A 27,967-nucleotide genomic window follows, 5' to 3' on the forward strand; every position below is an offset into this window, starting at 1 on the left:
GGCTCGGATCTCGGGGTCGTCCCCTGGCTGACTCTGGGGGAGCTGTGGCAGTGGGGGCACGGAAGCGGCGGCCTGGGCCTGTCCCCAACAGGAGCCCTTCCTCACCTCCTCCCCTTCTGTGGCTCAGAAACGAGGAAATCCAGAGACACCTGTATTTTCTAGGACTCTGAAGAGATTTTTTTTAACGTGGAGAAATTAATTTCAGGTTTTTATCTGGATCCCCAGGACGTCTAGCAGCGAGAGCTGCCTTACACGGTGATCCCTGAGAATGTACTTGAACACATTACAGTAAAATTCAGAAAGGAGACGTTCGTGGTCAGCAGTTTCTAGAGCGGACAGAGAGAGAACCTCCAAGCCTCGGAGAGCCCCCTGCCCTGAGCGGGGCCGCGTGCTCTGCCCCCGGCTCCTCTGCACGGCGGGGCCCCCTGCAAGGCGCAAGCCCGCGGCCCCGGGCACAGCACCATCCTTGGCCAGTGAGTGGAGGAAAGAGCTTCGCTGAAGTCAGGAAGCTCTCGGATGGTGGCCGGGGGTGGGGGCTCACCCGCTTGAGGGTCCCCGAGGCCCCCGCCGTGCACCAGCAGGGGTGCGATCCTGTCAGCGGAGAGCACTGCAAGCTGGGGTTTCCCCTGAAGGGCAGGTGCAGGGGAGGCCTCGTGGGGCAGCCACCGGGGGCCGGGGGCCCTGAGGAGCGTGCAGGGACACGGAGCCTGGGCACTGCCAGCCCCTGCCCGGCCGCCGCACACCCGGCCTGTCCAGCAGAGGGCAGTGGCGCACAGCCATGGCGGCAGGTCCTGGCGGGTGGCCCTTTGAGCCCTCACCTGCCTGAGCTGACGACTGGAGGTCGACCTCGTGGGAGTGATGCTGTGGCCCTCGCCTGCCCCCGGGAAAGGGGACGGATGTTTGGGAGACCTGCCCTGTGGAGTCGGAGCCCTGCTGGGTGGACAGAACACCTGAAGGCCGCTGTCCTTCGAGCCCTGAGTATCCTCCAGTGGGGCACCCAGCCAGGAGGCCATTGCCGGGACCTTCCAATGCGCCGGCCGGTGACCTCGTGGGCAGGTTGGCAGGCCGCCTTCTCTGCCCAGCGGCGGGCTCTGTGGCCGCGACGGGGCGGGTGTGCAGCTGGGCGCGGCCCCCCAGCCCCCTGGGGGTGACGGGCGGGAGCCGCTGGAGCGAGGGTGGGCCGTCCTGCTGGGCAGGTGAGGCGGGCGAGCCTGGTGGTCAGGGTGACTGGACCAGACCCTCCCACCTGGCCACCCCCAGACTCGAGCTGGGCCCCCCTCGGCTCCTTGGAGGCCGGCGTCAGTATCACGGCACTGATTTACCAGATGCAGGGATATTTATAATTTAAGGTGATAGTGTTCAACCTGATTACCTTTCAGTCGGTCGCTCTGCAAATGCACTTAGTTGTATAAAATATGGACCAGGAGCTCCTGCGTATGCAGATGGTCTGCTCTGGGGACCGTCCTGTGGCACGGCGGGCCTGGGGACACGAGGCACTGGGGTGGACGCCACGGGCCCAACACGGACAAATGCTGGACTGGCCAGCTGCACGCTCTGGGACTGTCTCAGTTCTGGTAAACTCTTCCTGCTTCCTAATAATTACGTTTTTCTGGTTTGACCTTTATCTTGGGGGATTTCTGGCATTCTCCTAATTTAGAGGCCCCCCTGGAGAGCTGGTTTCCAGCCTCGCAGGGGTGCCCAGTGTCACACAGACATGGCGAGGGCAGCAAGCTCATGCCTGGTGCATTCTCTGTGGCTCTGGTCATGGATGCGTGGACCCCAACTCCAGGAGGGGCGGCCCGGCATTTCCCGGACTAGGAGCCCTCAGGGCATGCGTGGCTCGTGGCTCTTTGACCTGAGTGCCCACAGCTTGTGGATATCCACCCATCTGACTGGGCAGGGAGGTCCCAACCAGGCCCTGGAGGAGACATGGCCCTTGCTGTTGGAGTGGGACTCCGGGCCTGGCTTGCTAGTGATGGGCTGGGAGATGCCTGACCCGCTCATCTGTCGCATGCAGGCCATTCAGATCTCCTCTTAGGGGAGCTGCGGGCACCGAGGTGCGTCTGGAGGCCCAGAGCGCAGTGGCCGGCTGCGTGGATAAGATGGGAGGGACAGGACACAGTACGTCCGTGTACCATGTCTATGGGCAGCGAGGACCATGCCGGATCTGGACATGGGGACCGCTGAGTTGAGATGACCGGACGGGGCACCAGGAGTCACTGGCGATGAGCTAGCGGGGTCAGGGTTCTGTGGGCAGTGATTTGATCATCACACTCTGTGTGTCAAGGAGGGGTTGGGGACATCAGTCAGGCATCAGGAGCATAGGCTGCCCATGGAGGGGGAGGCGGGGCGAGTGGCGGCCCAGCCTGAGCTCTGGGGCATGCGGCTGTGCCTCCAGCTGCTGGCTCTGTGGCTCGTTTGGAGGACCAGGCGGTCCTCAGTGGGCATGTGCTGGCCGATTCAGCGGAGCCGCGAGGCGGTTGGTCCGTTGGTGGGACCATGGTCTGGTCCGGCCACACGGGGCTGGTGTGCGGGGCTGGCGTGCGGGGCGCTCCCTCCCAGGACGGCTGTGGCCCAGAGCCCGGCGCGGTTCCTTTCGCTCCTGGGAGCGTCCCCGTATGCGGCAGCTGGCAGAGGTGCGCCCCGTGCCCTTGGGCACGGTTTGTGTGGTCTGTTGCGAGGCTCCTCTGCGAGGCCCTTGCACGCCCACCAGGGAGCATGGTATCCTGCTCTGGCCTTGGTCCTGGGCCCTGGGAAGACCACCCACGGGCGTCTCATGTGCCCTCGCAGCTTGGACCTCCCCCGCGGAACTCGGCGCCCCTGCCCTGCCCCGACACCCAGTCCTTCTTGCCTTCTGGGCCTTTCTGGCGCTTTGGTGACTGTGTACGGCCAAGCCTGCGGTGACGGAGTTCCGTGCCCGACTGGGAGTGAAGGATGATGGGACGGTGGTGACTTTGGTCTCAGGTGGTATCGTGGCCTCCAGTTGTGCGGACAGGCGGGTGTGCAGGCTCTCTCCCTGGGACTCGGAGCTCCCAGACGCACAGCCTGGAGCGCAGAGAACCAGGCCACTATCGCCCGAGTTCCCGGTTTCTGTTCCCACAGTGAAGGTTGTGGGAAAGTGGTGGTGGTGGCCAGGAGGTGGGTCCGTGCGTCAGCCCCGTGAGCTGCCCTGTCCGCCCTCCAGCCTGACGAGGTCCAGGGTGAGACCCCCCACCACACATAGCCTCTGGGGCTGCTGACAAGACAAGGGAGTCAGTGTGGGAGGCACTGGGGCTGTGGGGGCTGGGCCGAAGGGCCAAGGGGTGGTGGGGCCTGGTGGACACCTCCCGCAGGGGCCAGTGGGTGTCTCCAGCCCCATTGCTCACCAGTCTGGACTCCTGGGTATGTTGGGGGCCAAACCAGCCCCAGTGAGCGTGGGGCCCCGTGGCCAGAACCACTGTGGGCGCCCCTCACCCAGCGGGGTGAACGTGTTGAGGGCAGCATCTCCACGGGGGTCATCTTCCCGGGGTGGTGGGCTGGGTGCACCTGCGTCTGCGCTTTGGGCCGGGATGGGAAAGGACGTTATTGTTGCATTATCTGATGGCCTGTGGCCCCATCTTCTGACCGCGGTGCTCCTTCTGGTGGCACGTAGCGCCTTCCAACCTCACCAGGCCTCCCCGTCTTGCTCCTTGTCCCGGTGCGGCAGACCGAGTCTCCGGACAGTCCCGCGGTCCGCGGGGTTCGGCTGCTCCCACCTCGTCTGCTGCTGACCGCTGCTGCTGCCACAAGCCTGTCCCGGGTGGTTTCAGCGGCTCTTTCCAACGTGGCCGCCTCTCCTGGACTTCTGTGCTGTGGCTGGTCTCCTGGGACCTCTGTACCGACGACCTGTCTCGGGCTCTGCCATCATGTCCGCGAGATGTTTCCTTGGGCGTGGTTTCCAGACGGCAGGTCATCCTTCCCTCGGTGCCTGAAGGACGTCAGCCCACTGTGTGCGGGGACGTCACGCACCCTTGCCGTGAGTCCCCTCCTCCGGCGCAGTCCCACGTCAGAGCCACCGCCTGCCCTGTGCGCAGAAGCGAGCTTTGCCTGCAGCCTGGTCTCCGCTGGGTGCTGTTGGTGTCCGTCGTCTTTCCTGAGCTGCCTGGAGAACTAAGACCTCAGTTTGGGATCAGAGGGTGACCTCACCATCAGCTGGGTCCCTGTGGCCTGCACCGATGTGTGTGTGTGCAGACGCGCTGGTTCTTGCTGGAAGTCTCAGCCTGTGGACTCAGAAGGCCTGCCCTGGCCTCCCTCCTGCGGGCGAGAGGCAGGGGTGTGGTATGGGTCAACGGGTGCGCCGGGCTCATCTTGCGTCCCCATCCTTCCGGCACGACGCGGGCTCAGCCTCACTCCCCCACAGTCCTGGAATTCTCTCGGGGGTCGTCCCTCCCCACCTGCACTGAGCAGAGGGGATGAGCCTGCAGGAAGGCGAGGGGCGGTGGGACGGACTTTCCCACGGGCTCCCGGATCTGGGACAAACCTGCGACGCTTCCCAGCTTGTGCTGCTCGCCGGGAGCGGTGACGAGATTTCAGCTTCTGGGCCGGGGAGCCTGGAAGGCCGGAGGACAGCTGGAAAGCAGGGCGTCCTGCAGTCGGCGGGTTTCCTCCCGGGACCGCACAGGTCTGGAGAGCAGCTCTGGAAAGTCTCCAGGGCGGACTCCCGTCTCGCCGTGTGCTGCTGTGCTTTGACCTAAGTGGGGACTCTCCCAGCCAGCGTCCTGGTGTTTCTCGGTCTCCCCGGTCCGCGCTTGCTCTCCGTGCGCTATGGCTGCAGTCGTGCTGTCCTTGCCATTTGGCTGGAGACCTCAGTCATGCGCACTTTCATCGTTTTCTGTGCACGCCTTGTCCGGGCCGAGTCCTGACTCGGAGCATGGGGGTCGACCTGCTGGTGGCCTCCCAGCATTCTGCCTGGCAGGGGGCGCGCTGTCGTCCTGGTCCCCTCCCTGCGCTTCCCTGGGGCACAGACGTTGACCTTCGCTTGGGGGTGCGGGGCCCTGTGCAACTCCGGGACGTTCTCTCTGTGGAGACGGGGTGGCATGTGCTTGACCGTCATGGCTCTGGCGCCGGGGGAGGGCCTCTTGCTGGCCAGACGCGCTGCTCTCCGGCCTCACGCGTGGGGCCCGCGTTCACGACGTGCGCAGCGTAGCCGTGGGCATGGAAGCCAAAGATCTGAGGAGGTCGTGGCTTCCAGAAAGAACAAAAGAAGGAAGTGCTTGCCGTCACAGCTGCTGACCTTTTAAAAACCCAGACGCTGTCCCCTCTCGGTTCCATTCTCTGTGTTTGTCTCAGGCTCCACGCAAGCAGGACTGTTGTGAAGATGTCGCATCAGCATAGAGATCCCGTAGTTCAGTAGCTTTACTTCACGAAGGAGGAACTGTGTCTTGAGGAATCTTGGCTCCGAATTCTAACACCGTCCTGCCCCGTGTCCCCAAGCTTGTGCCGCCGTGGCCCTTCCTGCGGGGGGCCGGCCGCAGCTGCGCCCCACCCCCACCCGCCCTGAGTGGTGCAGCGCTGGGAGCTCAGCGGGGCCGGGCTCGTCGAGGTGCGTGGGGCTCGCGCGTGAGCTGCGCGGGCGGGAATATGGAAACTATTTTATTTAGAGGATCTCGCACCAGCTTGACCGCTGATTTGAATTTCTCTCTGTCCTTCTGTCCCTGTCCTTCTCTTTGTGTCTCAGCACATGGCCACATGCACACCCACACGCGCATATGCGCACACATACCCATGAGTACACACGCCACACGGCCACATGCACGACACACGTGTGTGCACATGCGCAACAGTGCCAGGCACATGTGTGCACACCGCAGACACACACCCCAGGCGGTCTCCTCGCCGTGATTTCGTCCTTCCCGTCACCTTCCTCACTGACGCGGACAGCCCTGAGGGCTCAGGAGTGAAGCCACCGCCGGGCACGTCTGCGCTTCGTGTGGCTTGGAGAGTGAGTCAGAGTCCCGGACGTCAGCGCTGTAGCAGGAAGACCGGAGGAGCAAACCACTCAACCTCGCAAGAAAAACGTGTTTGAGAGGCGACTTGATGTTCATTTAAGCTGCCGCTAAGATCCCAAGTGAACAGAAATCAGCCAAACTTGCTGTCCGTCCTTTACGCGCTGGGTCACTCGCTTCTGTCCCTCGGCTCCTCTCTACACCCCGGCCCGGGGTCCCTGACAGCCAGCTCGTCCCTGGGTGTGTGTGTGTTTTTGAACAGCTTCGCTGAGTTATAATCATGCATCATTTCGTGTATAATTCACTCATTTGAAGTGTACAGTTCAGCGGGTTGTGGTATATTACGTTATTTTAATAATTATGGTCTCACATATAAGCGTAACATTTACTATTTTCACCTTTTGTACGTGCACGGTTTGGGGGCATTTCGTACATTCCCGTTGTCATGTGACTCTGCGGAACTTTCCGTGTTCCCGGACTGGAGCTCGGTCCCCAGTAACCGGTAGCTCCCGGCCCCTTGCAGCCCTGGTGCCGCCGCGCTGCCCTCTGTCTCGGTGGAGGGATGACTGCAGGGACCTCCCAAGAGGGGACGCGTCCAGCACCTGTCTTCCCGTGTCTGGCTTGGTCAGCGGTGGTGCTCGGGTCCGCCCATGGGAGGAGCTCAGCATCTCCTGGCTGGCGGGGTGACTAGGAGCCCGTTGCGCGCAAGCCCCGTCTCTCCGTGCGTCTGTGCGCACACACCTGGGCCGCTTCTGCCCCTTGTCTGTTGTGACCCAGGCTTCTCCGCACAGCGGGACGCCAGGCTCTCCTCGAAAACCTGCTTTTCATGCTTCGGGGGCACACCCAGGAGTGGAATCGGGTAGTTCTGTGTTTCTCCATTTTACTTGTTATGTAACATCCCCTCTCTTGGGTGCGGGGACACCCACAGGGGAGGGCAGATCCTTCCAGGGACCCACCCCGCAGCTCAGGCCTGCGGACACAGGCGACGGACATTCCCAACCCACACCCAGCCCCTGGGTCAGGAGGGGGCTCCCCCGGGACCCAGGGGGACAGGCAGACATGTCCGCGAGCTGTGCCGCTCCTGCGACCCTTGCCCTTCTCTCTGGCACCCCACCACCCAGCTGCTACCGTCCCTCTGCTGACCCTCACCCGGTCCCCCATGCTGTCCCTGCAGCCCACCCTCACGGGTCAGCCAGTGGTGCCTGTCGAGCCTGGACAGAGCGACTGGGAGGGGACCCGTCCTCCTGGAAGGGACCTGGCCTGGGTTCTCTGGAGGGTCCCCTCCTGATCCCTCACCATTCCCGTGAGCAGCTCCCGGCCGAGGAAGCATCCCAGCCCCAGCGCTGCTGTCCGAGGCCCCTTGCCCTCTCTGAGGCCTGCTTCTGCACACGACCACTTCCTACCTCTTCCCCAGGATGTGAGCCCCGCGTGGGCGTGGGTGTCCACAGCCGGGGCTGCCCGGGGATGGTGCACCATGAGGGAGGGAGGGGCACTGCCTTCCTAGAGTCAGAGACCCAGGGCCTGCTTGTCTGTCTGGCCCAAGGGCCTGGGCTGGCTGGAGGAGGGGTGCCTTCTGGAGAGACTGGGAGAAGGGCGGGCAGTTCTCCCTCAAAAGGCCTGGGAGGCAGTGCAAGGGGGGGCCCTGCTGGGTCCAGGAGCCCTCCCCAGTCGTTGGGGAGGCCCAGCGGCAGGGCTATGCCCTCTGTGCGGTGATGCCCAGCGTCAGGTAGGCCGTGGTTTACGTGGGCAGAGGAGGTGAGAGTGGCTGGGACAAAGGTCTTCCTGTGTCCCATCCCGAGGCAGCACTTTCAGATGCACCGAACTGCTCAGAGGACAGCTTTCCCTCAGGAGGCCAGGGGCAGGATAGAGCACACACGTCCCTTCTCACGTGCTTTCGTGAAAGGACAATTTGAGGGTGAGGCTGAGTTTTATTCGAGAGACATTGGGGCTTTGCAGTTTTCTCCTTTGGCTCCACCAGTTCTGAAGGGAAATAACTGGCGTTCCGGTCGTCCGGCATCTGCACACCTAGGCGGAGGGGGTGGGAGCACACGGCGGGCCTCCCGCGCAGTCAGGGCGCCGGGTTCCAGCACGGAGCCCCCAGGAGGAGAGTCGTCCTGTCCGAGTGCAGGGGTTCTGGGCAGCCACGACGCACTGGTCAGTAACAACCAGAGGCTGAGCCTGTGCCCGCTCCTGACTCCGGGGCGGCGTGTGCCCCTGCTGGTCACGAGCCGTCCCACGGGTGCGCCTGCGACAGCGCGGGTGCAGAGATGCTGTAAGAAGTGAGGGTAGTTCTCTCCCAGCTTCTCGCTGGTTCCGAATCTTTGTCTAAATGTCCCGCTAAAGTCAACAGTTGGGGCAACAGAAGGCTGAGCCAGGGCTCAGATGTGCTTGGGAAGCAGCTGGCTGCTCGTGCGGCAGGCGACTCGTGTGTTTGGTGACCAAGGCCTTGGAGTCCGCAGAACTGGCCATCTGCAGGCACATGGCTGGGCTCCTCAGAGCAGGAGGGGTGACTCATCGGGGGACCCCCATTGTCAGATGGCAGAGCAGCGGACATCCAGGGCCAGAAGTCCCTCTCCTGACGGCAGTCTAGTAGACTCACCTCATGGATAGACAGTTGGTGGCTGATGATGGATGGATGGGTGGATGATGACAGGTGGATGGAGAGATGATGGGTGATGGATGGATGGATGGATGACGGATGGATGGATGGATGGATGATGGTAGATGGATGGTGGATGGAGATGATGGGTGATGGACGGATGGATGGATGGATGGTTGATGGGTAGATGGATGGTGGATGGATGGATGGACGATGGATGGATGGATGACGGATGGATGACAGGTGGATGGAGAGATGATGGGTGATGGACGGATGGATGGATGGATGGATGATGGGTAGATGGATGGTGGATGGATGGATGGACGATGGATGGGGTGGATGACGGATGGATGACAGGTAGATGGAGAGATGATGGGTGATGGATGGATGGATGGATGATGGGTGGATAGGGGAAAATGGAAGATCTGTTTCAAAGATGCTGTACAAAGACAGAGGGAGAGAAATGAATCAGGTTGGGATCTCGGTAGACCGCCAGTCTAATAACCCACACTTGGAGGTTCTCAGCCAGTTCTGAGGCTCCGAGTTTGCCGTGTGGCCAGGGCTGCAGGTGGGTCTGCATTGGCTGGCTGCTGAGATGAGCATGTGTTGGAATGGCTTCCCATGAAGCCAGCCCTGCTGCTGGGGAGGAGGGTTCTCCTCTGGACTTCTCAGGAGGAAGCACCACCCTGACTGGGCCCTGGCAGCCAGAGCCACACCTGCCCAGCTCCTCTGCTGGTGCTGACACATGTGGCAGCTGGAGGCAGAGGGCACCGGAAGTGCGGGCTTTCCCAGGGACCGAAGGACCAGTAAGGACTCAGAGTGGCTGCCACAGCCTCACTGGGAAGCTGGAGGCTCCCGAGGTGGCTTCTCCTGTGAGGCGGGCAGTGTGGCCGCTGGCAGTGTCATCATGAGAAGTGGGGCATGTGCGGGGCTCAGTACAGAGCTTCCTGGCGGGGGTCAGGTCCTGCCACAGGCTGCTCGTCCCTGGCCCTGGTTCTCTGTGTTCTCTGTCCGGAAGGTGCAGGGCTTCTTTCTGGCAAAAGGAGTGAGTTAGGGGGATACCTGCTGGCCCAAAGACACAGCCACGGTAAGTTGTAAGTTAAAAAATTGAGGGGTGAGGCCAATACCAGTTCTGGATTTACCACCCAAACCCCAACCAAGTTGCTGGCCACGCTGGCCTCCATGCAGGTGGTGGAGATGTGTGTTCTCATTTGTGGGGGGCCCCCGGGCTCAGGGCTCGGGGCGGGGAGGTCAGCACAGCCCCTCCAGGGCTGCTGAGCTTGGAGGGAAGGGAAACCGTCCACCTTGCCTCATGCATTTCTGTACTCTGCATGCTTTACTCGTAATTTTGTGACACACAAAATTCAATAAGGAGTTGCTTCTGGAGCCTCTTTCCTAAGGTGACTTCCTGTGAGGGGCCTGGGGGTGAATGTGTCCCCGTCCTGTCCCGTGAGACCACGCTGGCAGCTGCCTGGGGCAGCCAGGAGCCCAGCAGAGCCCCTTGGACCTGTAACCCCACAGGCCATGCAGGATGTTTTAGTGCTACCTTCCCCTGAGTCCTGACGTCACACTCCGTCCCATCCATGTCTGTCACCAGATGTCCCAGAGCATGCTGCGGCCTGTCTTCCACTAGCACGCTGTCCCCACATGGATGCACCGAGCAGCAGTTTCCCTCCGGCCTGGGTCCGAGGCCAGAGGTCCGAAGTAGAGGGGTCAGCAGGGCTGGTCCTCCTGGAGCCCCTGAGTGACACTGTGCCCTGGGCCCCTCTCAGCTTTAGGTCCTGACCCTGACAGTCCTCGGTGCCCCCCGGCTTGCGGGAGCCTCGTCCTCCCATGTTCTTGCCTGGTGTCTGCACGTCTGAAAATCCCTCTCCTCGTGAGACGTCATCACTGGGTTTAGGGCTCATCTTAACCTAAACGCGTCTGCAGAGACCCTATTCCGAACGAGGTCACACGCCCGGGTCCCAGGCCCCCGCCATCCCCAGCTCGGGTCTGGTTTGCTTTCTCATGGTGCTAAGATCTGTACAGACAGAGATGTCACGGCCGTCACCTCTGATGATTTAGGGGGACACAAGCTCCGTGGGCTGTGGCCCCTCCCCACCTCTCCGGGCACCATGACAAAGATGTCAGCCCCACCTAACAGCTCCAGAGGCAGCCTCTGTGCCGAGCATGGACCTGCTGAGCGGAGCACGCGGGGCTCCCCACGCCGGGGCTGGCGTCCTGAGCGCGTGCTGGGGCCAGAGCAGGGCTCCCCGCTCCGTCCACGCAGCAGTGCCTCCCGGGCAGAAGCGGCTGACAGACCAGGCTGATGGGACGTGGTCCAGGAGCCAGAGAGGTCAGGACCAGCTCGAGGGGGAGCAGCAGACGCTGCTCGTCATCCGAACCCGGAGCTTTCCGGCAAACGGCGGGAGTTGGGAAAGCTACGTGGTTTCCCTGCGCGCACGGACTTTGCTGATGCCGTCACGAGTGTGTGACGGATGTAATTTGCTCATTTGTGAAATGTGTGGAAGATCTGTTCAACTAAATGAGCCAGTAACTTGCTAACGACCACTGCAGGTGGTCACGAGAGTATGCGTGGGCGAAAGACACACTTGAAGTCCAAGCTGGGCCAGTGGGTCTTTTTTTTTTTTAGATTTAATTTATTTATTTGACAGACAGAGATCACAAGTAAGCAGAGAGGCAGGCAGAGAGAGAGAGAGGGGGAAGCAGGCTCCCTGCCGAGCACAGAGCCCGATGTGGGGCTCGATCCCAGGACACTGGGACCATGACCCAAGCCGAAGGCAGAGGCTTTAACCCACTGAGCCACCCAGGTGCCCCTGGGCCAGTGGGTCTTAGCACGACACACGGAAGGTATCCATAGGGTTTCAGGTTTTATGACTAAGCTGCAGGGTCTCTAACTCGCTGAGTTTTGGTGTAATATCAAAGAAGGATCCGCAGTATCTGAAAACGCTACTAGAATATGCCTTTGCTCTCCAGCCGTGCGTCTGCGTGGGGCTTGGCTGTCCTCGTCCTTCAACCAAAGCCGCGAATCCACAGACGGAGCTGTCAGCGGTCGCTGCTGAGCCAGACGAGAGAGGGGTTCAAAAAGCATAAAACAATCCCTCTCTTTTCACCATTTTTCTTGAAAAATAATTTCAATAAAAGTGTGCTACTTATGATAACACACATGACAGATTTGTTTCTATTTTTAAATAAACTGGTGCGTATTTTGATGTGACCTGTCCTGACTTCCAAAATCACGAAGAGCGTGGATGCAGGCCCCAAAGGAAAGTGTGTTGGTGTCCCTGTGACGCGTCCTGGGGGCAAGGTGCTGGGGCCGCAGCTGTGTGGGCCGCTTCCTCTCCCCGAGTTTCTGCCTTCTCGGTGTCCGGGTGAGGACGCCCCTGTGCGTGCCCGGGAGCGGGCGCCTGGCCACTGCGCGTGGGAGGACAGGAGTGCTCCCTCGGGGGGGCGCAGGCGCTCAGACAGCATGGCCCTCCTCGCAGAAAGGCCGGTGCTGGCCGCTGGCCCGGGGCGCCCGTCGGATCTCACCACGTTCTGTATGAAACGCTTTCTGCTCTGCCAGGTTGTGCTACAGGGGACACGAGAGTGCGCTGAGGGAAGGGGTTCCCCTCGCCGTGTGTCCAGCAGCAGGCGGGGCCCCCGACTCCCGGCTTCTCCTGTCCGCTCCTGACTGGGGCGGCAGCCCCCAGCGTTGCCATCGTCGGGTCAGAAATCAGGAATGCATTCATTTATCTAGTGTGTCGTTAAAATGGAGGCTATGATTCATTTCCCCAAAAGCATTTTCGAATGACCTCGTGGGCCTGGCAGGAAGGTCCAGGCACCGGGCCTGTGTCAGTAACTCTAGTCACTGGGGGATGTCCGCATCCTCGGTCGACGGTGACGCAGGACTTAGCCAAAGAAGGGCGGCCAAGTGCGAGGCCGGGACCGAGAAGCGGTTCTCCCGAGCGGGCGTGACCCCGCTGCCTGGGCTTCCCGCCTCCGGGTGCTGCTGGCGGCACAGAGAAGGCCCCATCCTGCAGGTGTGCGAGCTGAGCGGGTGTTCCCTGCAGCAAAGGGAAGGACCCCTCGAACAGGTGTGTCATGGCCACTTCCCACCGGAGCGCTTCGGACACGCATCCCCGGCCAGCGGCCTGCCGCAGGGAGTGGTGAGTTACTGGTGTGGCCAGGCTGGGTCTCGGGCTCGGGGCCCTGGCTGGCTGTTGGCTGGTACAGGGCGGTCTTGGAGGGTGACCAGGCACCTGGCCCTGTGCCCCATGTCTCCTGCTCCCAGGCCAGTCTGCCGGCTTCAATCTCTGCTCCTTTCCGGATTGAAATTCTCCTCCCGTATGAGCAGGTTAACCACCGACGGGCAGCGGAGGCCCTGGTTTAAACACTCTCCTGGGTGGCCTCCCAGTCATGGCCGGAGGGAAAAGCCGGCCTGACCTGATTTTCCAGAGAATGCACACTGAGGGCCTGATTGCCCAGCTGATGGGGGGCCCCAGTGGGGACAGGTGCGCATGGCCCAGTCCTGTCCACCGCTGTGGGCTTGGGGTGAAGCTGGAGCCTGGTGGAGGGGTGCTCAGGCCGAGCGCTAGGGACCATGGCTTCTCCAGCAGGAGGGCCCCATCCCGGGCTCTGAGGGAACGGGCCGGCGGGTGAGCTGATGGGGAGCCTGGCCCCGGAGCCCTGAGCAAAGGGCCCTGCGGGAACAGAGGCGGCGGGTGAGGGACCGAGGCCCCGCATGTGGGGCTCAGAGCGCTGCCGTGGAGACAGCCTGCTCTTCCCTGCCCCGGCCCCTCCCAGGGTGGCCGGCGATCGGGGCTGATGGAGAGGCCGCATGGGCACGCCCCGAGCCACCGTGGGACCAGGGCACTCGCTCAACGTGAGCGTGGCCTTGCCCTGCCACCTGCACCTGCAGCAGAGCCGCGTTTCCCTCCGCCCCCGGGACACCTGCTCCCCCGCCCGCAGCGTTTACTTGCCAGCTTCTCAGCACGTGGGCGGCCCTGGACACCCGGCGTCCGGCTCGTGAGGGGCTCCCCCTTCCCTGGGTGCAAGTGGGGGCTGCGGAGTGGGGGGATGTGGGTCCCCATCGCTCCGGGCCTCTCCCCCGGGCGGCGGCGAAGGCGCTTTGTTACCCTCGGGGTGTTGTGGTGCTTCTGCTGATTGAGTCTCTCCTGGACCCGGGCGTCTCCCTCTGCCTGCACGTCCGCACCCTCAGGACGAGTCCCGGCGGCTTTGCTGACACGTGGGGCTTGTTCTGCAGCTGGAACACTGGAGGCCGTGAAGGGGGGTGTCCCGGGCATCTGCTGGGTCAGGAGTTTGCACTGGCTGACGCGTTGGTGGGAGTTTCTGAGCAGCAAGAGGCACAGCTGGGACGTCAGCCAGGCTGGTCGTGACCTCACACGACGCCCCCGCGAAGATCTGAAAATCGCAGAAGAGCGTCTCCCCCAGTGCTGCCGTGGCCATGGCCTCCTGGCCCCTCGCTGCCCTGCGCAGAACAGACTTGTCTCTCCACTGCCCCGAGTATGGGAGGAAAACCTGGGGGCTGGACGGTTGTCAGCGACCCTGTGTGTGTGTCTCAGATTCACTGGGAGCCTGTCCCTCAGGGGTCCAGAGGCCCCATCGCCCCCGCCAGCTCAGCCTGCTCCCTGATGGTGGCCCCCATCTCCTTTGTGCAGCATGCACGGGGAGGGAGGTGGCATTGTGAATGTCACAGGCAGGCTGGCCCATCACGCAGCCTGGCCCTGGGTGCCGTGGCCCCAAGCCTCTGCCCTGGCTCTCCTGCGCACCCTCTGCACCCTGCCTGGGGCTGGCGCCCGGCCCGGTCAATCCTGCCCTGGCCCCCGTGGGGCGGTGCTCCGTATGCAGTCCGTGTGGAATGGGGGCTCACCCGCTGAGCCCTGCAGCCCCTCCTGGTTTCTGGGCTCCACTCTGCTCCCCAAGGAGCTCTCCCCGCATGCCTTCCCCAAACAGGGAGGGAGGGCGTGTGCCTAGCCTGAGCGAGGGGGTGGGAGACCCGGAGGCAGGCGGTGGGGCTGGTGTCTGCTCTCAGCTCACCGCCCCCACCCCTGCCCCACACGTCCACACCCCACGCTGGTCGCCATGGTTCCCGGTCCACACGCAGAGCGCGGCTCTCCTTCCAGGTGCTTGTCCTCATCTCTGTCGCGGGTGTTTGTCACCGGGAGGGCCATCTGGCTGTGGGTCCCTGTCCTGACAGCACAGGGTCCCAGACACTGACTTGTCCTCCAGCCGTCAGAGGGGTGGGAATGAACAGCGTCCTGACTGAGGGGCGACGGGCCTCGGAGCCGGACAGACACCGCTCACAGCGGGAGACTCGCAATCACACGCTCACAAAAGGTCACATTTGCAATAAGTAAAAAGGAAATGTAGGTAATTGGTTCTGGAGCCAGTTAATGCCTCTGCTGGCCTGAGAAACAGTCTGACGGACTTGAAACCTTTTTGTTCAGGTAATTAAAAATGAGATTTCATTATATCATTAAAAATGAGGGCCAGCACACGGTATCCTCGGATCCTATAATGTTGTCGGAAGATGGAAGGAAATGCAGTGGGCACCACACACGCGCAGGGTCCCAGGGCCCCAGGCTGGGAAGGAGGCGGGTCCGCAGGTGCTGGGGAGTCAGACCCCACCGTGATGTCTGGGGAGAGCAGCGGAGAGGAGTCATGGGACTGACACCCCGTAAACGAGGGAGATGAGGAAGGCCGCCCACGCCGCGCCTGTCTTGCCCAGACAAAGGCACTGCAGCCGGCTTCTGGAGCAGGGATACGCGGTGGCCCATCTGCAGGGTACGCACTGGCTGCCTCACCCAGACGGCGATGTCACAGGTTTCTGTCCCCACAGCAGGTCCCCCGAAAGTCCAGACAGAATCTGCATCCTGGGACGTGTCGCCGCGTGAGCGCACTGCAGGGAAGGGTCACGTCCGGGATAAAAGGCAGACGTTCACACGCGCTACGGTTTTGTGTCCTTTCTTTCTCCATCCCAGCTGTGAGCTCTTTGCTGGCACCTTCTTCAGACTCCCGGGGCTGCTTTGGGAAGACGGGCAGAACGTCACTGGTGGGAATTAGTGTTTGGAGTTCAGATGGCTTTAATGTTTCCACGATTGTGTTGAAATGATCCCGACGTGGGAGACCGTGGGCTCTGGCCACGCATCACGGGCCAGTGCTCTGACCGCCCGCGTCCCGTGCGAGCCACGGCTGCAGACCCGGAGTCTGCAAGCCCAGCCCACGGCTCTCCCACAAGGAAGGGTCATGAGATTCCGGATCTTTCTTTTTGTGAGGCACGTTACATGGGTCTTCATGAGACCTATTTAGTTTGTAAATAGAACAGTTAGTTTCTGCCCAGATTTTAGGGTTAAGAAAAACACTGTATTAGATGTATTGCGGCCATAACAAAATTATTTACCTAATCCCAGTTTTACGTAAAAATAAAATTACATGGTGGAGAAATTGTGATTTACTCCCTGGTTTATTTTTTTTTTAATATTTTATTTTTTATTTATTTGAGAGAGAGAGAGAGAGACAGTGAGAGAGAGCATGAGCGAGGAGAAGGTCAGAGGGAGAAGCAGACTCCCCGTGGAGCTGGGAGCCCGATGCGGGACTCGATCCCGGGACTCCAGGATCATGACCTGAGCCAAAGGCAGTCGCCCAACCAACTCCCTGGTTTATTTAATGCCCTTCCTAATTTCGATTTCCAGCTTTCAGTCTTATTTTTAGCTATAAGAAATTAACGATTTAAAGTTTTCTCCTTTTATTTGAAGGTTTTCTTTAAGCTGTGAGTCAAACTAGCTGCTGTGTCGAGGAAGATGGCGGACTCCGCCAGGGCGTTTCGTCATAAAACCCGGCACCAAGGACTATGGGTTTCCCAGTGGCTCCCCTTGGCTGTGAGGCGAGTCAGTGGCCCTGGGCCTGGACTGGGCACCTCGTCCTAGCTTGTCCTGTGGTGGGCACTGCTCCCTGTGGAGGCAGAGCACCCACCCCTCCTCCTTCCCAGGGCTCGCTGCTTCTCCCCGGTCCACCCCTGTACTCCTGGGTGAGTTCTGCCTACTTTCCTTGGGGCGGCAGGGGACAACTGACGTCCCGGGCTCCACGTGTGGTAAGAGCCATCTGTCCGCACAGCAGCCACCCTGGCGGGTCAGGCTTCATATAGCTCCCACCCTCTCTGTCCTCTGGGACCCCCCCATGCATTCTTGGGGACGGGGTGTTCTGTCCCTCGGCACTCCCCTTGCTGTCCTCCCCCAGACCTCCTGTGGCCACATCCTGCCGTCACCAGGGCCTTCCAGCTACAGTGGCCGCAGCAGGACACAGCAGCCGTGGGCAATGCCCCAGGGCTGTCCCACGAGACCCATCTCAGCCCTCAAAACCTGAAGGAGCCATCGACGTCCAAGGTCACACCTGAACCATGCCACTTCTGGCCCATGTAATGATCACGGGCAGGAAAGGGGCAACTGGGGCTATGGTCACAGGTGTCCCACCAACTCAAAGTCATGACTGACCCAGTGCTGATACCTGCTTCTGATTGTCCTCGAATTTCTATACGGGGCCAGCGGTTTGCCTGGCACCCCACGTGAGCATGTGATCAGGCCTCACGATCGCTCACATGTCTGCAGGGCCATCTCACATGCCCAGGGCCCAGACACGGGCTCAGAGTCTCCTCAGCAAATGCGTTTAAGCTGTTTGAACGGGGAAAATCCCCTGGTAACCCAACCTTGAATTCTGCAAGAAACAAGTGTTTGTGAATGCGACAACCACTTGCCGGATCACACCCACAGATACATTTAAATGTGGTTTAAGGGGCACCCGGGGGCTCAGTCGGTGAAGCGTCTGCTTCGGCTCAGGTCATGATCCCGGGGTCCTGGGTTCGAGCCCCGCGTCGGGCTCCCTGCTCAGTTGGGAGCCTGCTTCTCCCTCTCCCACTCCCCCTGCCTGTGCTCTCTCGCTCTCTCTCCTCCCGCCCCAAGTGAATAAATAAAATCTTTTTAAAAAAAGAATGATTTTAAAAAATATGATGGAAGATCAACCACCCCTGGAACTCGTCATTGAAAGGAGAAGCGAATGAGTAGAGTGTAATCTACAAAAAGGAATCCCCTTTCCCTAAAATATAGCGATCATTTCTAAATGGACAATGGCCTTTGTGCTAATAAGAGTGAGATTTTAAGGTACAAGAGTCAAGTGAATTTGCTACTTCTATGGGAATGAGCCCAGGGACCCACGTAGAGTTGGTAATGAGCACAGGGCGGCCTCTCTCCTGGCTGGTCTGCGGAGCCCGGCACGAAGCGTGAGGACGCCAGCCCGCACTCGGGGGTCCCTTCCCTGCAACACAGACAGAGCTTCTGTATTAGGTTGACTGTCTTCTTCCGAAGATTTAAGGAAAATCCATATCTTTTTTTTTAAACCAGGGATATTATTTTATTTTACTATAAGTCAGAAAAAGCCAGTCTTCTGGGTTCATGTCCAGGAGCACTCTGGGGACAGGGACATGGCTTCGGGGAGGATCTCGTGTAGGACGCGAACAACTCGAACAGGGCAGCTGCAGGTTCTCCAGGAAGGTGAGGCCTGACTCAGGGGCCCCGTAGCCGTCAGGAGCCCGCAGCTCGTGTCCTAAGGCACAACGACATCCTGCTCCTGACTTTCTGGATGTCAACCATGTGGCCATTTGTCCGTGTGCGCCGGGTTGGAGCTGGGGGTGTCGGTGGCAGCGCCGCTCCACTCCGGGCAGAGAAGAGGAAGGGAGTGCGCGGGCCCGGCGGACACATGCACCCCTGCTGTCCCTGAAAGCGGCCGGGCCGTCCCGCGGCTGCTGAGGGTCTTGGGTCTCCCCTGGGCTTTCCTCTCACCTGGGCCCTCCCACTCCGGTTCGGAGCAAGCGCTTGGGGCAGTGACGGAAAACAATTTCTCAGACGTGAAAGGTGTGATCTGATTGTTCCTGGCGAAGGGAGCACGGAGTCCCGCCCGCTCGAAGAGGCCTCGTCCAGGCGCGGCTCCCAGGGCCCTGTGTCAGCGAGCCGGGCGGCGGGCGGCGGTCCTGAGCGCCACTGCAGTGGTCACAAGTCGTTTTTCCGACGCTGACTTATTTGTAAAGGCTTGGGTGTTCGCCGGTGTCGAATTCGTCCAGATGCCCCTTCTTCCTATTTTGAAACGAAACCGATTCAGAGGACGATCGTGGCTCACCTGGGGTCTGGGTCTGTGGCCCAGGAAGTCGTTTGTCATTTTCTCGTGCCAGCGCGAGGCTGGAAGGGTGAGGGAGAGGCCGGCAATAACTCTGCAGTTGCATTCGAGCCAGAAAAAACGTACTATTGATCGATAAGAAAATGGGACCTCGCTGCTGTCAGCGCCGACTGTGACCTTCTCCGACCCTCCCCTGCCACATCGGTTTTGTTCTTGAACGTTGTGTCCCCATTCCAAAGGCCTGTCCTGTTTCGTGTCCTGTTTAAGTGAGACACGATCGTCTTCACACGCTCTAATGTTGCCACAGGACATTTCCTTGATTTCCTTGTCGCACCGGGGTCCTCGCTCCGTATCCTCTGCCTCTCTGCCCGGTTCACACAGCGCTGGGTCTGTCTGGAGCCCCCGCAGAACTCCGCCAGCCGCCATGTGACGCCTCCGTGGCCCGCGGGTCCTCGGAGCAGATCGCTGCTTCAGACGAGAGAGGCCGTGTCGACGGGCGCTCCGCCAGGAGGCCGAGCCCGTGTGCGCGTGCATCTGCTTGTGTGTGTGTGCGTGTGTGTGCACACGTGCATGCGTGTGCCTGTGTGTGCGTGTGTGTGCGTGCCTGGAGGTGAGCCTCCCTGGAGACCCCAGTGGCCTCCTCTGAGGGCAAGTGGGACGGGAGCGTGTCACCTGCAGGGAGGCCAGAGCGCAGGACCGGCCCAGGAGGACGGAGGTGTGCCCGTAGGGTGCTGTGCTCAGGGGGCCCAGGATTGGAAGCTCAGCACTCGAGGGCTGGTCCACACTGCCAACAGGTTGTCGCACCCGAGTGGGGTTGGATGGTGTCCCCCCGAATGGCTGCTCACCTGGAACCCACGGGCACTGCCTTATTCGGGAATGGTGTTTCCGTGGGCGCGATGGAGTTCAGATGAGGTCACGCGGCTTCAGTCCATGCGACCAGTGTTCTCATGAGAGGGCCGAGCAGACAGGGAGGCCGGGCTTGGAGTGAGGCGTCTGCAGCCACTCGGGCGGACAGAGCTGGGTCGGGGGTCCCAGAGCCTGCAGCAGGAATGGCCCCTGTGGGCACCTCCATCTTGGGCATCAGACCTCCGCCCCACAAGACAACACGCTTCTGTCTGCAGGAAGGGAAGCAGGCCCCGGCTTGCTGCCCACGCGTGGTGCCATGCACTCCCGGGGGGCTCAGGTCCCTCGCAGGAGCTGGGGGTCAGGCCTGCCCCTGGGGTCACCAGGTGGGGCGCAGGCTCCAGGCCCTGCTGGGCAGCTGGGGTGGGCCATTCCACGCTGACGTCCCCGTGTGCCACGCCGGGCTGGGGACGGGCTGGACTTCCAGCAGGAGTGCTCCCTGCCCCCACTGTGGGACAGACCGACCCTGCAGAGACTGGGGGTGCCTACTGGCTCGTTGGCCGCTCCCAGGGAGGCCGCCACCTTGGGTTGGTGCTTCTGTAGGAGTCAAGAATGGTGTGGAGCGTGGGCTTACAAGACACGGGGCTCTTTGGCAGGAGGGCAGCGAGGCCCAGGACCCCAGCGGCCCTTCCCTTCCCCACCATCTCTGCTCTCCTGCAGGGCCCCCTCTGTGTTCTGTCCCTTCTCAGGGGACAGCAGGGGAGGAAGGGCCAAGATAAGGCCTCTCGGGGATGGGGTTATCTGGCTGACCTTTGGAGAGGCTGGAAGGGGAGTGTTGTCACCCAGAGGGCGCAGAGGGGTCGCTGGGTGGGGAGCAGCCACCAGCTGCCAGAACGGTCAAAGGCAGGCCCGGGAAAACAGCCCAACGGCCTGACCCGCTGTCAGCGCCGTCAGCGCCACCGTGGCTCCCAGACGCCCAGACACGTCTGCCGGCACGCATGAGTGGGCGTGTGAGTCCCCCAGGAGGGGCCTGGGCGTGGGGGGTTGGGGAGGCCCACAGGTGGCCTGGGGGGCCTGGGTGGGTGGGGGGAGGTAACACGCTCTGTCTGGGGACGTGGCCTTTAGCGTAATGACGGAGCTGGAAACCTCCCATTGGTGTCCTCTTGGGTTTGGTCCGTCTGTCCTGCGTTCTCCAGGAGGTGACTGTGTCAGAGGCTCTGGCTTTGTTCAGAAGCCCAGGCCTTCCACTTTGGATTCATTTGTAAATAAACAGCGTCCTGCATATGAAAGACAGTGGACCTGCTCCCTTCTCCCGAACAGCCCCACCCTGCCTCCCCTGATGGCTCCTGCAAGGGGAGAGGAGGTCAGGAAAACAGGACTTTCCCTGCAAATGAGCCCGGGTCTCTGGCTCCCTGGGGCTGGCTTCAGAGTCAGTGGGACTGTCCACAGGTCATGTGCTCACTTAATACCACGTTGGGGGGCTGCCAGGTGCGGGGGGGCACTCCTGCCGGAAGACAGGACAGCGCCCACGCTCTGCACCGTGGGCCGCGTTTACCGCGCCCGCATCTGGGGGCGGGGGTTCTGGGGCCACTGAAGAGCCCCTCACCGCAGAAATGCCTGGAGGTCGCTCTTTGGAAGTGCAGTGGTTTTCACAACGTTATAAAGACACCTTGACTGTGTTTTGTGTAAGATACATTTTATTAATCGTACATTATGCGTGTGTTGCCACAGAGAAAATCATTTTTCAGGGCAGAAAAGGTGTGAGTTACAATCTTTTAAAGAGAAGTTTTCTAGATTGTAAATGCCATTCTACCATAAAAACGGATCAAAACGATAAAAATATAAACCCTGATAACCTCATATGTAACTGAGAGGGGAAAAGGTATTTTTAACTAATATAAGTCTTTTCTAAAAAGATTTTATTTATTTATTTGAGAGAGAAGGAGAGATCAAGAGAGAAAGCACTAGTCAGGGGCAGAGGGAGAAGCAGAAGCAGACCCCCAGCTGAGCAGGGAGCCCGATGCGGGTCTTGGTCCCAGGACCCTGGGATCATGACCTGAGCCGGAGGCAGACGCTTAACCAACAGAGCCACCCAGGCCCCTAACCAATATAAATCTTTATTTTCTTTTATTATTTAAATTCAATTGCCGACATATAGTACATCATTACTTTCAGATGGAGTGTTTAATAATTTATCGGTGCCAATATCAGTCTTTACAGGGCATTCTGGCTTGGGTAAGACCGACGCCACAGACACCGCTTCCTCAGCAGAACACTGGGCTGCCTCCGTCTTCTTCATAGTCACCGCAGATCTGAGCCGATTAGGCACTTTCCACACCCAGAAAACCCCTCCATTCGACCAAGCCTCTGTGAAAGCACCAGTCACCGGATCCACCTTGGGGCCGGTCATGATTTCAGAGCATGGGAAGCTTCCTGCCCCGCCGTGGCCTTGCTCCTGCTCTGGCAATGGGGTTTCTCCTTGGGGGGGTGGGAGCCCGGTGATGGACGCGCGCATGGTGCTCAGACCATCCCCAAACACAACATCGGCAGGTACCGCTTTGTCTTCTGCCGCCAGCGGTGACATGGAGGGAGTCTTTTTTCTTTTTTTAAAGATTTTATTTTTTTATCTGACAGACAGAGATCACAAGCAGGCAGAGAGGCAGGCAGAGAGAAAGGGGGAAACAGGCTTCCTGCTGAGCAGAGAGCCCCATGCAGGGCTCGATCCCAGGACCCTGGGATCATGACCTGAGCCGAAGGCAGAGGCTTTAACCCACTGAGCCACCCAGGTGCCCCTGGAGGGAGTCTTCAGGAAGAGGGACTGTCAGACCCCCAGTGTTCCTGGGGTTTCCGTGTTCCTGTGTGGGCCCCAGGTGAGCGCCCATCTGGCCTCAGTGACCCACACCAGCTCGCCAGCGTCCTCTCGAAGGCCCTGCTCTGTTCAGTTTGGACCGAGGTGGGATGTGGTGTGTGGCGCAGGGTCCCAGCTGCAGGACACTCCGTGTGGGGCACTTGCAGGGGCTGTCCCCAGTGTGGGACGCTGCCGTGCCGTCCGCGCACAGGGCTGGGCGCACAGGCCCTGTCTCCCGTCTGTGGATCAGGTGATGCGATCATTCAGATGATGCGTTTGTTTTCCTGTGACTCAAGGTAAGAAACGAGTCGGCAGGGTAACGCATGCCACGAGGCAGGGCCGCAGGGCTGGCGGGAAGGTGCCTCCCACCCCTCGCCCGAGGCTGGGTGCTTCCTTCTTGCGGCTGTTGCTGGTGGACTAAGCTTTCTGAGGACGGAGTGGAGTCTGCTCCGCCTGGGCTGTGACCGGGAGCTGCTCGCCTTGCGGGGGCAAATCCCCGGGTCTGTCGCAGAAAGGGCCGCTCTGTTTCTGGTGCCCAGACCAGAGCCCTGGTGCGGGGGACAGAGGCCGCACTTTGGGTCACCCCGGAGCTGGAGCGCGACAGTGGGCTCTGCCGTGGGCTCTGCTCCAGAAGATGCAGGCGGACGGCGTCTACCGGCCCGGTGTGCGCGGGGCTGTCAGGCCGTCCTGGGGGGAATGCTGCATGCGGCCGTCGGGGCTCAGGGAGGCGGTGTTTGTGAGGTCGGGGGCTCTTTTGTTTCAGCTGTTGCTATGGGTTTACTGCTCCAAAGCCATGTGTCCTTCCCATGCAGCATGGCGGCAGGACCCGGGGCTTTTGGCACAGACTCTGCAGGGTCCCGGGGACCCTCCCGCATTCACACTTCTGTGTTGTCCCGCCCCTCCGAGTGGCTGGGAGCTGGGACAGCGTGTAAGCGCAGCGTGTAAGCGCAAGTCAGCACGTGTGCAATTATGTGCGCGTGACGACACACCTCTGAGCTCATCGTTGTCACACGTGCACGCCGGAGGCCGGGAATTCCGCCCCCTAACACACGCCTGCGCGTGCACACACTCACGCTCCCACAGGCACATGCATGCTCTCACAGTCACACGCACTTGCACACGTGCATCCGCAAGGCCTTAACTCTCAGGACAGTGTCACGGACCCTTGTTGGCGGGGGTCTGGCTGTCCCTGTGTCTCCCCGCGCTGGACCCAAGGGCAGGCTTCCAGCCAGTTCCAGGGGAAGGTGCCCAGGAGCCAAAGGGACGGGTCTACAGAAAGCAGACTGAGCCCCTGGTTGCTTGCGAAGAAACGTGCACATATAGTTATTGTCCACGGACGGTTTTCTCGGGGGGCGGGGGGCAGGTGTCCACCAGCACCTGCATCCCCATGTCTGGACACAGAAAGCCTCCACCGCGGTATCTCCAGCCCTGTTACGGCGCTGCCAACCGTGGGAGTGTGGGAGTGTGTTTGTGCACTGTGTGTGTGAGCCTGTGGGTGTGGGTGCGTACGACCGTGCATGTGCGTGTGGGTGTGCGTGTGCACACGTGTTCGTGTGTGGGTGTGTACTCTGCCTGTCACCAGCTGAGCAGCCTTTCCTTCTTGGGCCCATTTAAAAGCTGACACTTTGTGGCTGACATTTTGTGGCCGTGGACAAAGGCCAGCGACGATGTGAAGTGTGGACTCCAGACATGCTACAAGTTTCTGTGTCCGGCATCCTCCCCGGCCAGCAGGCCCACATCCGTGCCCGGGGGTCGGTCTGGAGCCGGCAGCCTGGGGCCCCTGGAGGCCCTGGCTCTGTAGACGTGGCGGGTGGCCAGGGGTGGGGGCTGCCGTTGTTTGGTCCATTGTTCTGGTAGTTTCTGAATCAGCCCTGGGCCCTGCTTGCCCACAGGGAGGAGATCCGGCTCTCAGGCCGGCTGTCAGCTGATGGTGCAGCAGCCTGTGGTGCCGGCTCCCTTCCCCCACCAGCCACGGCTCCTCCCCGACACCATGGCTGCCACGTCTTGCTTCCCAAGCTGTGTCCCAGAGCGGCCTGGCCTCTAGCCTCCTCTTGTGCCTGTCCTGCAGGGGGCCCGGCACCGAGTGACTCGAGGGAAAGAAGACACGGTCGTCAGCCCCAGGAACGCACCACACCCGGCCAGAGCAGTCACAGTGGAAGGGGGGGGCCCGAGATTCAGGTGCAATGGTCTTTCCCTCCTCGTCTCGTCCCTTTTCTCCTCTCCCTGCCAGTCCCCTTCCTCCTGTCACCTCCCCTCCCCCCTCGCAGTGGCCACATGTTAGCACCTGAACTAGACAAAGCCACACTCGGCCCAGCAGCTACGCCAGCCACGTGGCCCAGGCACAGAGCCAGGTGAGCCGGACACAGCTCCTCCTGTGCCTGCAGACACGTTTGGGGCATCTGTCCACAGGCGGCTGACCTCCCTGTGTACGTGGCTGGGGAGAGCCAGGTGTGTGCAGGGGACACTATGGACCCGGTCCTGACCTCACTGGTGACGTGACCCCAGGGGCGGGCTCCCCGGTCCGGGTGGGGCTGCGAGTGCTCGTGTGATACGTGGAGCCCACGCACGTGCCACGTGTGCCAGGCCCCTTCTTTACAAAGGCCCTGGGGTAGCCGGACGACAGTGCCAGGACATCACAGCATTCATACAAGGAACGGATGGGCCACAACTGTCCACATCGTGGGATGGTATGTATTTACAGAGACTCACCGCACGGTTCCTTGGAGAGCCGCCCCCCCCCGCAGCCACGCACACAGAGTGCACACATGCACACACGTGTGCGAGCACAAGCACACTGGTGACCATGCACACAGGCACACCCGTGGCACAGACGCACGTACATGTAGGTACAGCATGTGAACACACACACGTGTGAGCATACAAACACACCAGTGAGTGCACGTGTGAGCACATACATACACAATGCCACAGCTTCAGTGGCCGGGGCTTTCAGTGCCTTGGGTCTCTTGGAACTTTCTGGAGCTTCATGGAAGGTATGACGTGCTCTTCTCCGACAGCTCTGAGCGGCTCAGGGAGGCTCTGTCTGTCTGCACCACTATGGACTCACCCTCGGCCTCTGCTGAGCAGCCAGTGACAGCTGGAAGGCCGCAAGGTGTCGGCGAGGCATCCTTTCCTCACCTCTGCCTGTCACTTGGACCCTCTGCCACTGTGGTATTTGGAAGCGGTCCCTGCTGCCGTGCTCCTGCCGCAGGACATGAGCCAGTGGCTGCCAGATGACACCCGTCCGCCGGCCGGAGTGGGTGCTCCACCCCGCGGGCACACGCTGCGGGGAACCCACAAGTGGCAGCAGCACTCTGCGGCCATCTGGCACATCCCAGAGGCTCTGGTGACCTGGGGCAGGACAGGCACCCCCTCGCCCCTTCTGAAGCCCGCGCCCCCTGCCAAGAGCAGGAGAACTGGGCGGAGTTGGCCTGGAATAGTCATTCACTTGCCAGACCGGCCGGATCTTGGAAAAGCCCCACATTCCCCTCCCTGCCTCTCCACTCGGGGCAGGAATGTGTGGCGGGAGGCCGGCCTGTCTGGGCCTGCGGCTGCCCCTCCTTGCACCTGGCTCGGGTCCTCTGGGGACTTCTTGGGGCCCCACTCCCCGAGCACCTAACTCTTCACAGCCTGCCTGCGGCCCCGGTCGCCCCGCTGGGGCCTGTCGGGAAGTGTGGCTGCTCGCAGCAGGCCTCGCCCGGTCGGGGGCGTCCGGAACGCTCACTGCCCCAGTCCCTGTTCCTTTCCTTCCTGTGCAAGAGATATGCTTCTTACTTGTATTAACAAAACAAAAAAAAATCCTGAGAAAGAACAAAAAATAAGTTTAAGGCAGCTTTGTCACAGGAAGCACGAGACAATGGGTTTCACCATATTCTTCCTTTCTTCTTATTTTTTTAAATTAACAGACTTTATGTCTTTAAACTCAGGTTCAGGTTCACAGGAAACGGGAATGGGAGCCCCTGCATCTGCCTCACCTGGTAACCGTCTCGCTGATGTGGCGTCCTGCTGGGGTGTCCCTGTCTCCGCTTGTGGTTCAGTCTACACGGCTCACTCTTGGTGTTGTTCCTTCCGTGAGTGTGGACATGCAGCCTACGGAAGCTGCCCACTGGCCCCGCATCCTCCATGCTCCCCCGCCCGCCCCTCCCCACAGCTGCCCGTCCTCCGTCTGCCAGGTATTGTCCTGGACACGTACGTGTGCGTCCTTCTCGTGGCTTCTCCTTCCACTTAGCAGCCTGCCCCGAGGGGCCCTCATGTCCTGTATGTCCACTCCTGCCCCATGGGTTTCTTGTGGGTGACACAGGTTCTGCCCGGGCCTGTCCACGGGCCTCTGTGCTTCCTTGCCCGGCGCACCCGTGGCAGGCCCCGTATTTCCTCCTCAGCCTGGTGGGGCAGGCGGCTTTCCTCGCGGCGTTGGCTGCTGGTCTGCTCCGAGCAGGGATCCGTCCCCCTCCGCCTGGGAGCTCATGGCAGGGGCCACTGGCACACTTAAACTCTTCGGGATTGAGCTGTCTCCAAAACTCAGGCTCGACCACCCACACCAAGGCTGTAGAGCTGCACACGCACACACACGCACACACAGATGTGCTGCACTCTCGCACACACCCACACGTGTGCCCACACGCACACACATGTCGATGCTGTCACGTGGCATCCAGACACCTTCAGAGATAAGGAGTGGCCAAGGGTCTGTGCTGGGCCTTGTCTTCCAACCCTGTGCCCAAGGGGGCCATCCCCCAACTTCACACCCAGGGTCGCCTCAACACAGTGGAAAGGCCGACCCCGCAGGCCGAGGTGCGGAGGGCGCCCGCGCAGTGAGCTGCTGCCTGAGGCCTTCGACCCAGTGAGGCCGACCTCCGCCTGCGACCCCCAGATGTCGAAGAGCTATGTCCCCCCACCTCTCCCCCTCGCCTGCGGGCTGGTTCCTGCTCTGCTCTGTGTCCCTCTGCATCCTGGCCACGAGGAGGGAGCAGCCCCCGTGGCACAAACCTTCCTCATGGTGGCCAGCAGGAATGGGGGCAGGGAGGAAGCTCGCGGGGTCCTCCCACCTTCCTTCTCAAGTGGCTCTCGGGGCCTCTGCCCACGTCCCATTGCTGAGGCAGGTCACGTGGCGGAGCCCGAGTCGGGGTGGGGGGACGCGTGTTCTCCCACGGATGACGAGGCAAGTCACGGGAATCGGGCTTCTTCCCTACAGAGGAACGGCAGCGGGGCTGGACTCTCCTCAAACGCGCTCCTACCAGCCCTGCAGCACTGGGGCTCGGGCTCGGGTGCGTTCGCAGAACGTGCTGGCCACGTGCACGTGCCGCCTGGCAGAGCGTGGCTGTGTGGACAGGTGTCACGCGAAGGCGGCTTCCTGGGGCGTCTGCACGGGCTGAGGAGGCCCACTTGCGTCTCACATTCTCGTCCCTGAAGGGCGTGTCTTCAATGTGCAGTAGACACGACGCTGGTTCGCAGACTAGTACCAAACCCTCTTTAGCAGGGGCTTGGACGTGAGTAGCTCGCACAGGTTCGGAGTCTGGTTAAGAAAGCAGCTGGCGTACATTTCCTCAGAAG

The sequence above is a fragment of the Lutra lutra genome, chromosome 5 (assembly GCF_902655055.1).
Source record: "Lutra lutra chromosome 5, mLutLut1.2, whole genome shotgun sequence".
In the NCBI taxonomy this organism is placed as follows: domain Eukaryota; kingdom Metazoa; phylum Chordata; class Mammalia; order Carnivora; family Mustelidae; genus Lutra; species Lutra lutra.